This window comes from Strongylocentrotus purpuratus, unplaced genomic scaffold, assembly GCF_000002235.5.
Source record: "Strongylocentrotus purpuratus isolate Spur 01 unplaced genomic scaffold, Spur_5.0 spur5_scaffold_18, whole genome shotgun sequence".
Lineage (NCBI taxonomy): Eukaryota > Metazoa > Echinodermata > Echinoidea > Camarodonta > Strongylocentrotidae > Strongylocentrotus > Strongylocentrotus purpuratus.
In genome coordinates, this window is record NW_022145603.1 from 5260247 (window position 1) to 5269223 (window position 8977).

Sequence of the window (8977 nt, forward strand, 5' to 3'; positions counted from 1 at the left end):
ACTGGAGTTGTGTTCGTCGACCTGACAGCTGCCTACGACACTGTTAACCACCGTATACTTCTCGACAAGCTCTATACCATGACAAAGGACTCCCATCTGACTAAGCTTATCCAAATGCTCCTGGAAAATAGACGCTTTTATGTTGAGCTCAACGGGAAGCGCAGCAGATGGAGGAAACAAAAGAATGGTCTACCTCAGGGCAACGTACTTGCTCCTGTCCTATTTAATGTTTACACCAACGACCAGCCAGTGTACCCAGGGACAAGAAGCTTCATCTATGCTGATGACCTTGGCATAGCAGCTCAGAATTCCCACATAGACAAGATAGAAACCACTCTTTCATCAGCCCTAGACAACCTGACAGACTACTACAACAACAACCATCTGAAGGCTAACCCTGCCAAGACCCAGGTTAGCTTGTTCCATCTCCGCAACTACAATGCTGGGAGGAAGCTCTCCCTGAAATGGAACGATGTCTCATTGAAACACTGCGACCACCCTGTCTACCTTGGAATCACTCTTGACCGAACCCTTTCATACAAACAGCATGTTCAAAAGGTGAAGGGTAAAGTTGGGACAAGGAACAACCTACTACGGAAACTGGCAAATTCATCTTGGGGTGCCAATTCCTCCACGCTGAGGTCAACTGCTCTTGCGTTGTGTTACTCTGCAGCAGAATATGCCTGCCCTGTATGGGGAAGATCATCCCATACAAAGAAAGTTGATGCAGCACTCAACGACAGCTGCAGATGCATCACTGGCTGCCTCAAGCCCACGAATGTGGACAGCTTGCACTCCCTGGCCGGCATTGCTCCATCCAATGTCCGCAGAACAGTTGCAAGTAGGACTGAACGCAGCAGACAAGTTGAGGACACCCGCCATCCCCTTTACTCGCATCAACCGGCCCCTACCCGCCTGAAGTCAAGGAAAAGCTTCCTTCATACAGTCCAGCCACTGTCACAACCTCCTCATTCAACCAGAGTGATCTTGTGGGAAGAGAAACGTTCTGAAAACCACCACCATGAAAAGCTACCAATCCCGACCAAGGAACAGCTGCCCCCTGGCCATAGATGTGATTGGAAGATGTGGAAGTCCCTCAATAGGCTTCGCACAGGTGTGGGGCGATGTAAATACAACATGAATAAATGGGGATATACTGACGACACAGACACCAACTGCGAGTGTGGAACATCCGTGCAATCCATGTCACACCTATTAAGATGTCCACTCCTAATCGACCAATGCTGCCTGGAAGACCTGGTGGCAGCAAATGAGAAGGCTCTCCAGTGTGCCAAGGCCTGGCAGAGCATTTGAGGACACGAAAGAAGAATACAAAGTGTATATATCCTTTTCTTGAACATGATATTATTTATTAATGGTGCTTGATAAATCTTTATAAATATTTATCACAACTATGAAATTTTAGATGGTTACCATTTCGTCGTTTGTTTTTTGTTTTTTCTTCTTTTTACTTTTTTTCAGTTATGAGTTATGAGTTTTTGATCGATCGGGTGGGTGGTACATGTACGACATTACTTATTATAGGCTCTGTATAAGCTTGGCTTGTTAGAACTCTTGTGAGTAATGTGCCGCGGGATTCCATATCCTTAAACTGCTGGCGAACAGAGCAACAAGACCAAGCTCTGTAATTATTAGGATCTCTGTCCAGTAGTGCCGTGTTTGTGCCATCTAACTGGATCGACCAAATCAATTGATTCATTACATATGTATATGCAATATTTTTTCCCGTAACGTGAGAGTAATTTTAATAGTTTCATACTATTAATTAAATGTATTGTTAACTGTAACTGTATAATTGTTTTAAATGGGGGCACGCTACAAGAGTCCTAACTCGCACCCCGGGGCAACGTGTCTTGACACGGCCGGTTGTAGCAACTACTCCGAAGATCAAGATTACAGTAATCTTGATCTAAGGAGACACGAACGAACGATGTAGCATGCTCAGCATTTTATTTTTTTATTTTTTATTTATTTATTTTCCACATATGGGAAGGATCACCCTTTTCAGCTAAAAGCTGGTCTTCAAAGGGGTCCATCCACAAGATAAAAATACAAATTGTTGATAAAATACATTTGAGATATGATTACAATGATAAACAAGCAGTTTATACATTAAGAAAAACAGAAATGTGCAGGATAGGGGAAAGAAAGAAACAAGGAATAGAGAGGCGAGAGAGAAAACCAAATATAAAATTGTTGCGTATAAAACAATCAAAACATAATAAAACAAATCATCTGATAGGGTTACTCTGAAGGAAGTGTTTAAATGCTTGAATTGAGACTATTGATTGAGCGATGGTACTAAGTGAATTCCACAGTTTTGAACCCCGATAGACAAGTGATCGTTTACCGTAATTAGTTTTGGGTTGGGAAAGTTTTAATTTACGTGGGCCAGATCTTGTATTATATTTTGATTGGTGGAAAGAAAAAAAATTGCTAAGATAGGTTGGGCAGAGTTGGTGAATTGATCGGTACATGATACAAGCTAGGTGTTTTGACCATCGCTCGTTCAGTCGGTCTAGTTTAAGTAATCGGTATAAATCATTAGAAGGAAACAAATAATCCACTTTTAACACTGTACGGAGAGCTCTATTTTGTAGAATTTGTAATTTTCCAAGATATGTTTTACAGGTATTTGTCCAAACAGGACTGCAGTAATCAAAATGGCTTTGCAATATGGTTTTGTAGAACAACAGTGCCGTATTTTGGTTAATGTATGGTCGGAGTCTTCTCAGAAGATAAATATATTTTATAACTTTTTTCTTAACATATTCAACGTGATTTTTCCACTGCAAATTCCTATCAATAACGACTCCCAAATATTTACAACATTCGACTTGTTGAATTTTTATGCCATCAATAAAGATATCAGAGTTATCAAATACATGTTGCATTTTCTTCAGATGTTGAGCTGTTCCCATGAACATGGCTTCACATTTTTTCAGATTAACTGTCAGCTTATTTTCAGACAACCAATTAGATAAACGTATAAGGTCATTATTCAAATTAAGTACAGCTTCCTGTGGATCTTTTGTTGATGTATATATGCATGTATCTTCAGCGTACAGTGCGACTTCACAACAGTTAATACATTTTGGCATATCATTTACAAAAAGAGTGAATAACAGTGGGCCCAGAATGGAGCCCTGCGGGACACCACAAATAATTTGTCTCTTTTCAGATAGGTAACCATTCACAGATGTAAACTGATATCTTTCATTGAAGTAATTTTTAAACCATTCCAAAGACAATTGATCAAATCCGTACATTTCTAATTTTTGCAATAAAATAGAGTAATCGACAGTATCAAACGCTTTTTTAAAGTCTATCATCACCAAGCCAACAATATTTCCCTTATCAATTACATCCAACCATTTATCCGTAACGTTAAGAAGGGCACTCATAGTGGAATGTAAAGGCCTAAATCCCGACTGACAATCAGATAGAATTGCATTATTGGTTAGATAATCGTGAATCTGATTGTAGACAACCTTTTCCATAATTTTTGCAAATATAGGAATAACTGATATAGGTCGATAATTTTCCATGCAAGTTTTATCACCTGATTTGTAAATTGGCGTGACACGTGCATGTTTCCATTGACTAGGCACAACGCCCATGCGCAGTGATCGATTCAAAATATGTGTTAACAATGGAGCAATAATTGTGGCAATCGGCCTTAAGAGTTTTGCTGGGATATTATCCGGACCAGTAGCCTTATTCACTGGTAGTGTCCTTAATATATTCTCAACCTCACTAGTTAGTACATCCCTAAATTCGAACAAAGTTGCATGAGGGTACAGAAATCGTGTAGGTTCAGTTTGAGTAGTAGAAAATGTACCATGCAAAGCCTTACCAATAGTTGAGAAATAATTGTTAAAGGCATTTGACAATTCCTGACCTCGTAGACTTTCTTCTTGAACTTTAATGCAATGAATTTCAGTATCATTCTTCTTTGTGGGCACTAGATTATGTAAAGTTTTCCAGACTTTTTTGACATCTCCCAAAGCAGATTCAATATTTCTCGAGACAAAACTTCGCTTCTCTTGTCGAATTTGTGTTGTTACATTAGTTCTGGCTTTTTTATATTTGGCCCAGTCATCATCCTTCTTTGATTTCTTCGCTTTATTCTTTAAGCGATCTCTAGTGCGAATCAATTGTAAAATATCGGGCGTCATCCATGGAGAATATTTAAGTTTAACTCGTGTTCTCCGGAGTGGCGCGTGTTTATCAATGGCCGTTAATAAAAGAGACAGAAACACTGAGCAAGCCTCTACTGGGTCACTAATAGTATAGTATAGCATTGTGAGCGTCTGTAAAATGGCGCATGGCTGGAATGCTCCCCAGGGAGCGGAGAATGTGCATACATTGTGTGCGGGCAAGCATGTATTCGATGACTGGTGTAATAATATACCTGCCAAGGGCTTAGCGACATCGTCGATGTATTAAGCACTATAAACGCGGAGTATTTATCTATTCTTATTATTATTTTATTCGTATGCATCTCCCAAGAGAAAACAGAATCTTTCCTGCAAGCCATTCCTCAGGATAAAATCTATATCAAAGGGTTTTGTAAAAGGTAAAAAGAAAATACTGGTTGCAAAAATAAAAAAAATGAAAAGTGGGATCACTATGGTATATTGGTGAAAGCTATTGAGAGCTATACAAGAGATCCCGGTTTTCTATCCTTCATTGTGTGGTGTTTACATCCGTGTACAAGGTGTTTAACCCACATTTGTCCCTCTCGACACATGTGTCAAAGGGTATACCTGGTAATGCTGGTGTAATAATAATTACAGGGGCCGTTATTATCATCATGAAGTGACATCAAAACAATGCTGCTCACCATAGTAATAGTTCGGAAGCCCATCGCCGTAGCCATAGTTGTACCCGTAGCCGTAACCATATCTGTAGGAGGGATAGCTGCATCGAGTAAACCTTTGATCGATCCAGGCCTGCCAGCTGGTGCAAGGACATGGCTCTGCCGCCCATTCATATGATGTCTTAGAGAGATCATCCAGGTACCAATCTTGACAGTAACTGCGGGGGTTGACGTACCAGTCGGGATTTTCGTCAAGACGATAGATGTCTCTCCCCTGTTAGTATGAGCGAAATATGGTTTGATATTATATAAGGCAAAGACGTTTAAATATAATTACTAGACGGAAAGCAGCACGCGCGGAAACCATGCAGATGAATGGGATTAGGCTCCGCCTCTTTTGGATCATTTGAAGACAAAATAAGCCACCGAGGCGGCTCTTTGATTGGATATGAGCCTCATGAATATGTATTTTATCGATAGTATCGTTTAAGAAACCGGATAATATATTTGACCTCATTGCGTCACTTTTATTATGCAGATTTATGCACGACGCAGGCTACTCGCACAAACTGAGAAGATTTAGTTCATTGAGAATGGGTGAGTAATTGATTTAAATATGAGTAGATTAAGTGAATTTAGTCATCAATTTTGAAAAAGCTGCAATAGTCTTTGTGATCTACGGTAATTTCGTGACATTGTGAGACCGTTCTCAACAGATTTTTGGGGAAAAGACTAGGAAATTATTGCTCTTGAAATTGAACTTTGATTTTTATCGTCATGAAGTAGTTTGACTGCGGTTTGCCGTCATTTCACCCTAGTACTCCAGTTAGGGGCCCGGCCGTTCCGGCAGGCCCACCCCGGGGAATTTCGGTGCTCATTTTGCATCAAGATCAAACTTTCTAATCAAGTTTTATTTCAGATTTGATCGTCATCATGAATCTAATTCACCAATCATCGATTTAATTTAAATCTAGATTTAACGTTTCACCTTAAAATAATCTACGAAGCATGATTTTTTTGATAATCCAAGTGGATTAATTCTTGTTAAAATCTTTAGTAGATCTAGACCTAGACACTAACTTAGATGTGGACTCGGATGGCTTTACTAAATATCAGTGCCATCCCGTTCGCTCAGTTGCATCATAGTTCATACGCGGTGCGTGTCAACTTTATTTCTATACCAAAATTATCTGTGACCATTGATAATCAAACAACTCCAAATCCTATTTAATTTAGATGTAAACCTGGAACTTATTAATAAAAAATATTCAAAAAACATCAACACTAGGATTTGTTTATTTAGATTTTGTGTGGGTTCAGTGTGCTTGTCAAGTTGTCATTACTCGTCTCTAGTATAGATCTAACAGTTACTACTAGAGCCTAGTCCCTAGAGTCTAGTAGATCTACTAGTACTAGATCTAGATCTTCTAGATCCCTATCAAGGGGGGGGGGGGGGGTGGGGGGTTTAACATTTTGAAATCGGGCCAAAAATTTCGCAACGACTCAGCCAGCCGCTGATTAAGCGGGGAGGGGGGGGGGGGGGGGGGGGAAGAGGACATTTTTTTGAGGTCATCCATTAGGATTTTTTTTGATTTTTTTTAAATCAACACTAAAAAAGGGGGGGGGTTCCAGAAAAACATATAGAGGTCTAGGTCTACCTAAAAAAAAAACTCAAGGGGGAGGTCTAACACCCCCCCCCCCCCTGCGTAAGTGCCTGACCCCTATTATTATTACTTTTAATATATTAGAGATTTCTTTCTTCTCCAAATCGTGCAGTTCATGTTGATAAATCTGTTTGTGTAAGAGAAGACCCCCTAGTCCACAATTATGTTTACTTATGTAGTCCACTTCTTCTTGTCTTAATAAACCAATTCTACTTAAGACTACTTTATATTTATAGGCCATATAAAGCACTTTTGAGGCACAAGTTAAATCTTCCATTTAATTTTACTTTGTACTGTGGTCCATTAAATTGGAATGTTGATTTTCACACCATATTAAAATTAAGGCCAACCATGACATGAAAAATAGCTTTTATGCTAGATCTATATTGATTTTGTTTTCTTTTTGTTTCAACAGATTGAAACTAATGAAGAGCTGGAAGGAGTTAACTGATGAGTAGACATTACAACATTTCTTATATTTGCAAGATGAAGCTGAAAGTCCCATTGCAGGTAAAATTTTCAGGATATTTAGTACACAAATATTAACGACCACCTATCAATTCACTAAAAAGGAAATGGAACTAAGTTTATGTTGCAAGTGTATATAGTGGAAGGGATATTTTATTCTAGTTCTTCCCTTTCTTTGTTTACAAAGGGATTTGTCCTTATTTACAGGAGGTCCTGTGTGTACAGAACGATGTCTAATGCACATTCAAAGCACTACATAATAATAATAATGATCATACATGTAGGGTATACACAGGACCCCTCATTACTTTTCTTGAGCAATGAAGATGAAGAAGAACACAACATAAGATTAATGAAAGTCTGTTTATAGGATGTATTATGGTTGATATGTATCTATTATTATCACTTTTAATTGAAGTACCTACATTGTTTTCTCTTATGCAGGATGATGCTTCTCTACAGTGGATGATGAAGGCATGCTGATTACAAACCCAGGAGAGGAACAAAGAACAGATATTGACAGAAGCATATCTAGAGATGCGGGCCTACTACACTTCATACGAGCAAGTGTGCTAATATACAATGTAGGTACCCCCAATAACCTATTGTAGAACACATATCATGCAGAAAGTTATAGATCTGAAAAACATATTTTTCATTGTCCGTTACTTGTAAAAGAATACTTGACTGAATATCACAATTGTGATTTAGATTTAAAATAAAATGTTGATATCGATGAAATATAAGTCTACATTACGTATGTTTTAATATCATTATTTCCAGTACATTCTCTGGTCCAAGTTGTGTGGTCATTTTATGTCCCATACTTAACCGAGTATTATTCAATTTTGAGCACAAGTTCACAATACAAGTACATTGTACACGTATTACTTATTTCATACCTTGTCTGATCCAAGCTCCAGCAGGCCTATCGTCTTAATGGGATCATCAGAAATAATCTAACATGTGGTCAGTAACTAGTCTTGTAGGTAAAATAGTTTAGGTTTGCCCACTAGAATCCCAAGTGAATATTAGTCCTTCCTCTTTTTGTCAGAGCAGGTATCAGGGTGTATGTTATTAGTTGTTGTTTATTTTCTTATACACTGTATCTTATTTCATTTTTCCATTCAACAGACTTGGGTTATCATCACAGCCCTTTCTTCTGAAAACTAGCCTACAACTTCATCAATGAATTCAGAAGACATCTTCATGGGACTACGTCTTAAAGATGCAACCCTCATATAATGAAAGAGGACATTAGAGATGGGTTTAAACTTGAATATTTACATACTATTTATTTATTATTTGTATTATATATTTGTAGAATACCACATTTAGAAAAAGCTAATAAATTTATTATCTTGTCAACTTTCAAATATTTAAAGATAACTAATCATCAATGAATAAACATTAACATTTTAACAATGTCAACTACCATCTTATATGATGAAACTGAGGGCTGGGCAGAAAGAAATTTCCTTGAAATTTGAGTGATAAAGATCTATCAGTCTATATCAGAGATTGAATTGATCAATGATATTTTAATTATAATTATACATGTTGAAATTCATTTACCTCAGTCTATGGACTTCTGTATTTGAAGTTTTGTAGATTATTACATCATTGCTGCTTCAAGTATTGTATGTAAGAAGGTTTGAAAGACAACCCTCTAAATGCACTAAATATGGAAACTGCTAATCATCATTGCCTTTTGTATCCAAACTGCTAATTTTAATAGAATCATGTTTTGATACTTCCTAGCTTAAGAAAACGGGGGGGGGGGGCTTGTTATCCTCTTCCTGGTGCTGTTTCTACATGGACCATGTAACAGGTTGCAAAAGTGTAAACAATATTATATTTGTTATATGTTTATATTAGAAGGATTTAGAAAATGAAAACGTTTTGAATTATAGAATTACTGTTGCTAGAAGTAATGGCAGTATTGATGTGTAAGGGAATGGGGTGGTTTTCCCAGTGAAATTAATGGTATACCAATGTAAAA

The 8977-nt window shown here is 37.8% G+C and overlaps 1 long non-coding RNA gene across 2 annotated transcripts; it reads left to right on the top strand.

Annotated features, from left to right (window-relative positions):
• The first annotated feature begins 5164 nt into the window (after positions 1-5164).
• On the top strand, positions 5165-8169 carry LOC115925378. 2 transcript variants are annotated; one of them, XR_004064674.1, is made up of 3 exons: positions 5165-5440; positions 6923-7017; positions 7420-7693. It is a non-coding gene; the product is annotated as an uncharacterized LOC115925378 (long non-coding RNA). The 2 variants fall into 2 exon arrangements; XR_004064675.1 differs by lacking the exon at positions 5165-5440 and adding an exon at positions 8110-8169 and having other exon boundaries at positions 6854-7017; positions 7420-7559.
• Positions 8170-8977: the final 808 nt, after the last annotated feature.